An 8,955-nucleotide genomic window follows, 5' to 3' on the forward strand; every position below is an offset into this window, starting at 1 on the left:
GTGTTATAGGAAGACAAGGACATGACCCAGGCATATATTACCATTATGTTTATGCTATAACTGGCTTGAGCAAAGTTTTTAATAAGCGTTTTTGGGAACCGTGAATGTTTTATTAAAATGTCACCTGTATTGATAGTGTGGGAAGGAAATGGATGCAGATGTTAATTTAAATAATGTGTAATGTAAAGAGCCAATAAGAAGGTGGTGGAATTATAATTATAGTAAAGGACAGTTCAGTGTCAATTAGTATTATAATGGAATATAAAAGGAGTAAGCCTTGCTAAATTGCAAGAGATTGCCAATTAATATTCAAAGGGTACTGTTAGGTTCCATGATTATAAGGCTGTACTTCACTCTGTTGCCAGTGGACTATCACCCACTGATACACCATTTCATCTTTGAGTGTGAGAATAATAGTAATGTTTGTGTAAGCTGCAATTTCATTCCTATTTCATTCCTATTAGCTTAACTAATCATTTGTTTTCTTTTTTAGTAACATTTGGTGGTTTCATTCAAAGTGTCTCCTAGTGGTCCTTTACTAAATAAATTTTCTGCAACTGACCTCGAGGCTCAAACCTGAAAACTAAATTGGGTTTTTTGCACCCTTATCTTTAACAACTTAATATTAATTGAGAACATTTAAACATAAAGGCTACAGTCCCACACAGAGAGATTGAGGGACTAGCATAGGATCACAAAGGAGGTCTGTGATAAAAATGCACATTGAGTCCAGATCACCTGAGGCCCAATCCACTACCTTAACTACAAGACCATCTTTATACTTCTCTAAAGTGTAAAATCACAGTCCTGAGCTGCCAACCCTTCAAACTCATACTTGCTAATGAATATTGTTATTAATACTTAATATTCATGAGACTAAATACTGCTGGGAAGGAAGTACCATACCTCCCACTGAAGTAAACAGAAGCTGTGAGTTTTTATATTAGGGCTAAATTAGGCTTATAAAGCACTATTCCTCCACTGATTTCAAAGCACCTAACAAAGATGTGTAAATATAATCCCATGCAGATGAGGAATTTGAGATGAAAAAAGACTGTGACTTGCCCAAGACCACACAGTGAGTAAATTGTAGAGGTAGGTATAGCCTTATGCCTCCTGACCCAGTTCTTTGCTTATACTGCTAAGCAGTGCTGCCTCGCAACCCTGAAAACAAAATGGAATGATGAATTAAATACAGGAATACATACAACTTGTGATATTCAATAGATCAATGTCAATTGCAAGTGAAATATTAATTCAAGGCCTAAAGTTAATATAATAAAAATTGCACAAATTAATCACCATAAAAAAGTCAAATGGAAAAATGAATACAAAATCAAATCAAATTCAAGTTTTAATCAGCAAAGCCATGTTGCTTTATGACTCCTCCAGATTTCATGTTCAGTTCAGTTTCCAGATCATAGTCTTGTAAATTACCTCACTGAGACACAAGTTGTAACTATATATACACTGTGTGCTTGTGTGTGAATGTGTGTACATATATATTTCTGTATATGAATATAAAACACTAAGAATTAATCTTAGCTTCACTAGAAAAAATAAAACATTACCATTTTTCCTCTTACAGAGCACAAACATCAACTTCCTTTTTGTTGAAGTGACATTATTGACATTCAAGAAGAGGATTGTATTGTTGTTTCACTAAACTTCTTGTTTTTCCCAGCAGCAGGCAGACTATATTGAAGGGGTAAGATCCTGATTTCATTTAAATGAGTGTAAATCTAGGGAAACTTCATTGATTTTAGTGGAGTTATTCCACATATACACCAGCCTATGTGAGATCTGAATCTAGCCCATAATCTCTTCAACAAGATTATCTTGCCATCACTATTTTGTTTTTCAGCTTTACTAGAGATGGAATAATACCCAGTTCAGAATCCAGTTGCACATGAATCCAGAGGTACTGACATATTCAGAGTCACTCAGATTATTTGTACAAGTTTAAAAGGAACAACCAACCAAATATCACAATGATGTCACATCATTCACTCTCCTAAGTCATATGACTGGTCTCTAAGTTCTCACAAACAAATACTCATTCGGCACTTGGTTGGAGTGAATCCATTTTCACTTTGTTTTAGATACAAGTGAAGAAAAGCAGCCTGGGATGGGTTTTTTTCTGTTTGTGAATCAAATTCCAGAAAAACTGACAGCAAAGTGTGCAAAGCTAGGTTCCCTCAGGGTAACACACTGTTTGGTTGTTCCACACTACCCATACAGAAAGAAATGGTAATCAGAAAAATGGAGGTGTAACAAAATACTGTGCAAAGGTTCAAGCAGAACCATGTGTTTAAGCAGTGATCTGAACTCAGTCAGATGCTTCTTGGGCCTAAGAGTATGGGACCAAATCCTCAGTCATACATTGCCATAGTTTTGGTGACATCATTGGAGCTACACCAATTTATGCCAGCTGAGATACTGTCCTGATCTTTGGTTTTGTGGCTAAGTCATATGGCTGAATCAATTAAGAGCTGTGTTCTATTCCTAATTCTGCCACATACTTCCTGTATGACATTAGGCAAGTCATTTGAGCTTTCTGTGCCTCTGTTTCTTCACCTATAAAATGATGGTAATTCTACCCTACAATAGAGGAGTGTTGTAAAAAAATAACAAGTAGTAAAGTGCTTTGAGCTCCTCAGATGGAAAGTGTCTCACTTTCTGAGGGCTACAGACAAATGTGCAGCTTAAAGGAGAATATTGGTTCCCAGCAACAAAAGTAGTTCACGTGGCCTTAGCTGAGCTGATGGCTAAAGACAGCCAACTATAGGCATGTCTATTTTAGCGGCTGTGTGCCTTGGGTATAGCCGGTGAATCATAAAAATATTTGTGGATAATGAATAAAAAATGCCCACTTTCATAATGAATTTTAAACACGGCTTATTATTTGTCCAGTGCTGGTTTTGAATGTCTCATTAAAGGACTGGAGCCTCATTATTACAGAAGATCCCCTTCCCTCAGGGGTTTTGCTTGCAGTGCTGTAGCCAGTAAGAATGAACCTGTTCAGCAGCAGGTATCAGTTCTGATAAAAAACATCAGCTGTTACTCTTACTTCAGGCATGTGACTGAAAGAGACACTGCATGGTCCTTTCTGGGATTAACAGCACACCAAAGGAACGAGGGGTTCTAAAGGACAGCTGTGATATATTGCAGTGACTTTGACAGCAACCACAAGAGAATCACCTCTAGTACATGACTGGTCTAAAACAATGAATCTAACATAAAAGCTTTTAGTGATAAATGTTTACAGTTTGGGGTACAGTCAGTAGCTCTGCATTATTAGAGCAGTCCTCTATAACAAACTTGATCTCAATCAGCTGAAAGTCAGCAGGGCATCTTAGACACTCTTTTCCTGCAATTTCTCAGCTGCAAAATTTACAATGAGAATGAGGCTTGGTTGCAACCAAACCAACTTAAAGAAGTCATGAATGAGTAGAATTCCATTTACAACATACATATTTGTTGGGGAAAAATGGGCTCTCACTCTTTTTTACTCCCAGGATCTTAATGTGCCCCCCCGACTATGTTCCAATGGTGTCTCCAAAAGCTAAAGGTATTTGAGGAACTAACATAGAAGAAAGTTCTACCCAAGACAGTATTTCTCTGGAAGTTTCTGCTGCTTGAACACTGGTAGTTCCCATAAACCAGGAAGTTCTACATCCAGGCATCCAAACAATTAAATCAAGAGTTTTAAAATCCATTTCAGACCAGTCCATCCATACTGAAACGCAGCAAGTGGATGCTATCCTGTTGCCTGTGGATCCACAGCTTAAGGTCTATCCATCTAATTCAGATATAGCATGTGCTGCTGCAGGAAATGTCACTGTGAATTTGTCAGAATAGAAGACGGCACAGAAACAACAAAACTGTAAAGTCAAAAAAAAATCAACCTACAAAGCAAACTGTTACCTGTACAAAAGCAGCCTATGCTGCCCTCTGCAAATAGTGGATACAACAAATATGTGGAGCTGTTGGGAGAAGATACTGGCTTATTCTTAGTCTCCAACAAATGGAAATACAGTGAAGAACAAATATTGTTCGTATCATTCTCAGCCCATTATGCCACAGACAGCTGACTGCATAGATTGGTGGAAACAAAATTCTATCACACATCAAACCCTCCTGCTATTATGATGTCTTCCCTGGGAGTTCTGCCCAGCAATGCACTGTACCTTCTGGGCAGCTGTTCATCAGTGGTGAGGATAACTGATTGGAACACAGAAAATGACTCCCAGAGTTGTTAATGTGCAAAAATGTACTCTTAAAAGTTGAGATACAGGTCTTTTACCATTCTGAACCAAATCTGAGCTCTGGTCTTATTTTACAAAGATGCTCAAGTATATGTAATAGATCAGTGGTTCTCAATCTTTTTTCATTTGTGGGCCCCTAAAATATTTCGAACGGAGGTGTGGAACCCTTTGGAAATCTTAGACATAGCCTGCAGACACCTAGGGGTCCACAGACAACAGGTTGAGAACCACTGTAATAGATAATACTAATAATATCACTCTGCTATAATCTATTTTAGATGTGGTGTATATTGATTATACTGAATTTATTTTTCTATCCATGTTGTGTATTGTAATTTTAACCCCCTAACATACTGCTATTTTTATTGATTTAACATCCCTTGCACTGCAGAGTGCTGTGGCTTCATTGATTTAACTTTGGAAGCTCTACTGGAACCATTCTGATAGTGTTTCAAAATTTGAATGAAGTCTCTTAATAGGTGAATTCACATTTGCAATTCTAATTATATTTCCGGTGTATTGGCAAATATTGATGCACCAAATAGAAAGAGGATTCATTACATTACAATTCTTTTACTTATTTTTATTTCTTACTCTATAAGATTTGATCATACCCGTACAATATACCCAAAATAGCATTCTATCCTAATGCCTCTGGTAGCCTCAGAATTTTGTCATTCTTCTCATCAGAATTACTATCAAATTGCTATTTTGAACAATTTTGCATGGAATGTAGTTTAAGAATGTCCATAGCAGAACAGACAAACAGTACACTTAGTTCAGCTTTGTGTCTCTGGTGATGGTCGGTGACTGAAGTTTCACAGGATTCCATAAAATCTCAAAAGTGCACCTAACTGTGCTGGGGGAAAAAAAATCCTTATCTTAACTGATTGTCACTATCCTGAAGCATTAGGATTCATGGTAGCTCTTGTAATTTTAGCCTAGGTAGGTGTTGTAATGTCAAATTCTCTTCTCTTTCATGTGTTTGATACTTTTTTGAGTCTTCTTTCCCTTTTGCCTCAATAAGCGTAGAATTCCATGGGTTAATCACATACTGCATTAAAATATTTCCTTTTACCTTTTCAGTGTATTGCCTTTTATTTTTATTGAGGATCTTCTTGATTTTATATAATTGGAAAAGTGTGGCAAATTGGTTTTCTCTAAAGAATTCATTATATAATGTAAGACTGGGATTTTCAAGTGGCCAGAGGGCATTAGATGCCCAACTCTGTTCCCTGTGGATGATGAAAATTCCAGCCTCACCAGATGGCTGGAAACAGTTCTCTGATTTCTTTTTCCCAGCATGTGAGCATCGTTAGTCTTTCAAAAAATGTTGTGGTTGTTATTTTTGTAATGCATTTTCTTTTGAGGGGAAGCTGTTGCAAGCACCAGGAATTGCACTCTACCTTAATCTTTCTAACTGGAGAAAATACTTGGGTCAGATTTGGCAGAACTAAGTATTGGTGCTCTGAATGAGATTTCTGAAAGAGGGATTTACCTACATGCTGTTACCACTTCTGTGCAAGGACTCGTGCATATACTGCATGTAAATTACACTAAGGAAATATCCAGAATCCATGTCAGAGATTTCTCTTTCAATGAGAAATGTGCCTCCAGAACCCAGAAAGTCAGCTACCATTTGGCTTCTTACTCTTTCCCTTTCCACACAAAATAATCAGTATTTTTTTTAATGTAAACCTATATCAAAGACTTCATAACTGCTATTGTTGGAAGCCCTTTTTAGGATCTTTTCCAGTTTTTCCTCTCTTTTTTAGATGTACTTGTGATGGGGCTCCTGTAGTTGGCCGCAGCCCCATCCATGGCTTGACCCTCATCCATGGCTCAGCCTTCCCCAGACTGCAACAGCTTCTGCTCCCGAGGAGGAGGGGCAGCCCATTCCCCCATCTACTCCTCCCCTTTTTGCTTTTTCAAGTGAGGTTGGCCTGTGTCTGTGTAGACTTCATATCATGTCTAAAAGTGCAATTGCACAGTTTCCTGTCTGAACCACAAATTACAGCAGCAGTCCCATTTGATGTTGCATGCTTGCTTAAAGCTATACTAGCAATTGTATTCATGCTTAGGAATATGTAATCAATATGTAAGGGAGTGATGAATATGTAAGCAATATGGGCTTGCTAGGCCCTGATTGGCTGCTCTTTGCAGCCCCTCTCCTATTGGCTGCTTCCTGCACAGCCTCCCTAGGGCTCTATTAACCTCTTTCATGCCAGTGTGGGACAGACACCTAATCACAGTGTTGACCAAAACTGAATTAAAAATTCAAGTTAATACTAATTTTATAAATTAATTATGGCTGAATAGGCAGCCTGATGGACACTGAGGTTTTGCAGATCTTTGCAACTATTTTTAGGGTCTGCAATGTTTGTAAACTATGGCCTCAGTCCTGTTCCTTTCTCTGACTGTTTATGCTCCATTTTTCACTGGACTACTCCTGCACTTTTTTTCACAGGGTAATATTTTCAAAAGTACCTAAGTGACACAGAAACCTAAGTTACATTTGTACTATTTATAAAATACTATTATACTATTATACTATTACTATTTATAAAATAGTTTTTTTGACCTGGATATACAAAGAAACTGAGATTTTTGTGAAGCTCCGCATCACAAAGACTAACTTTTAGGCACCTAGAAAAATCACAAGATCAATACTGCAATCCTAGCATTTCTGTACAATTAATGGGGAGAGGAGGCAACTAAGAATGTGATCCACAAAAGCCAGCATGGGGAGCTAAGATAACCAGTGAGAGATGTCAGCAAGAGGAGTGTTTCCTAAACCTGAGCCCTACATGGAAATAGGCACGGAATCTTGGCTGCAGGGAGGTGCCTATCTTTGCTAAGGATCCACAACTGGAAATCCCTCTGTGAGAGTCAGTTGGCTTAGGCTTATTTGTTTCTTGTGAGAGTGAGTTAGATGCTTGCCTTGCTCAGCAGAAAACAGGAAGAGGAGAAGGAGCACACCTTATAACTTCTGGACCAGTGTTTAGAGCACTCACCTGAGATGTGGGAGACATTCTGTATGTTAAATTCCCCCCCAGAGGGAGAGAAGAGAACCCCCCTGTTCAAATACAAGGAAACAACAGAGACAGGAGATACCAGCAACTTTGTATTTAGTTAAACAAAGTATTGAACAATTACTACAGAAGGCATTTATAATGGAAATCTTCAGTTGGTTGCCTGTAACACACATCCCAGTGACCAAGGTCCAAGAAAAACTACAGGGCAGACTCATAGGGTGCAAAAGTCTGCAGAGCTGAGTGGTCCCACAGCTGCATGTCAACCTTTGTTGGCCCTGTGTATAAAGCTCCAGCAGATTGCTAGGGGGAATTACTCTTTTAAATTCTTTAGGGAATGGATCCAGGTTTTCTCAGCCAGAGATCTTCAGCCCAAACCTACACTCCATCTTTAGGCCAAAGTCTCCCAGTCTCCAGTGTGAATTGTGCCTGAATTAGGAGTGCAGGACTGTGGCCATAATAGTGGATTCAATATATATTACATGAAATTGATCAAATTGCACAATCAGAGAAATGAGATAGAGCAATGGTAGAGAAAAACGGAGGGTGATAGGAGTGTCAGATTGAAGAAATTGTGAATATACCCTGTCAGCTACTAGGAGAAGAGAGATTTAAATTCAACCGCAATAAAATATTTTTATTCCTGGATGTTTGTGATATTATTCCATCAGAGAAGATGTGGAAGACATGCAGTTGTGCTTTGTAAGAAAATTGTTAAGGCTGATTTGTTTTATCTACTAAAGCAAAAAAAGTTAAGGGTAATTCACATAGGAAAGATACAGTATAGTAGACATTTAGTTTTCTGTCCCCATAGAATAATTTAAACGTGTTAATTAATTCATGTTGGTAAAGTGCTTTGAAGAAGTACAGTGTTACATAAAAGTGGCAGATCATTAATTATTATTATTATTATTATCATATATTATATCATTCAGCTCTTCCAGTCAGTATAAAGTTTCACAATATATTCATTCACATTGTTCAGTAACTGATAAGCCCTCCTTCTTTTGCAGAGCCTGAGTGAAAGAGCTTTGGATGTAGTGGTTCTACAAGGGCCATGGGGGAACCATATCCTTAACTCAGAAGATAGTCTGTGGCTACATAGAAATGCATCTAAAACAAACAGACCACAAAAACACTGCAGTCCATTCGTTCCAGTTACCTCTGTGGTCACTGTATCTTCCTATGTTAGAGAGAAAGATAGGAATTGCCATATTGGATCAGATCCAAGGTCTATCTTATCCAATATCCCATCTCTAACAGTGACCAACAAAGGATGTTTCAGAGGACAGTAGAATGCCATAGTACGCATATCTTCCCTTCATATAGATCTCATCTTGATCTCTAAAAGTTAGAGATATGCTTAAGCACTGAAGCATAGGTTTAATATCCTTCCCAGAACTGCTCTTGTCACTGATTATAACTGTACATTCTTGATATTCATATAACTATCCAATTCCTATGTTCTTGACCTCAATGACTTCCTGTGGCAGTGAGTTCTATATTTAATCACATTGTATGAAAATGTATGATGAACAAGTCCAAGATTGGCAGCATGGAACAAACACTCCTGGTCACAACTAGGAGAAAAAGCAAGTTGTGGGTGGTTGGTTTTTTTTGTTTGTTTGTTTTGTTTTTTTCCTTTTCAGATTTGA

Source organism: Mauremys mutica, chromosome 2, assembly GCF_020497125.1.
Source record: "Mauremys mutica isolate MM-2020 ecotype Southern chromosome 2, ASM2049712v1, whole genome shotgun sequence".
NCBI classification, from domain to species: domain Eukaryota; kingdom Metazoa; phylum Chordata; order Testudines; family Geoemydidae; genus Mauremys; species Mauremys mutica.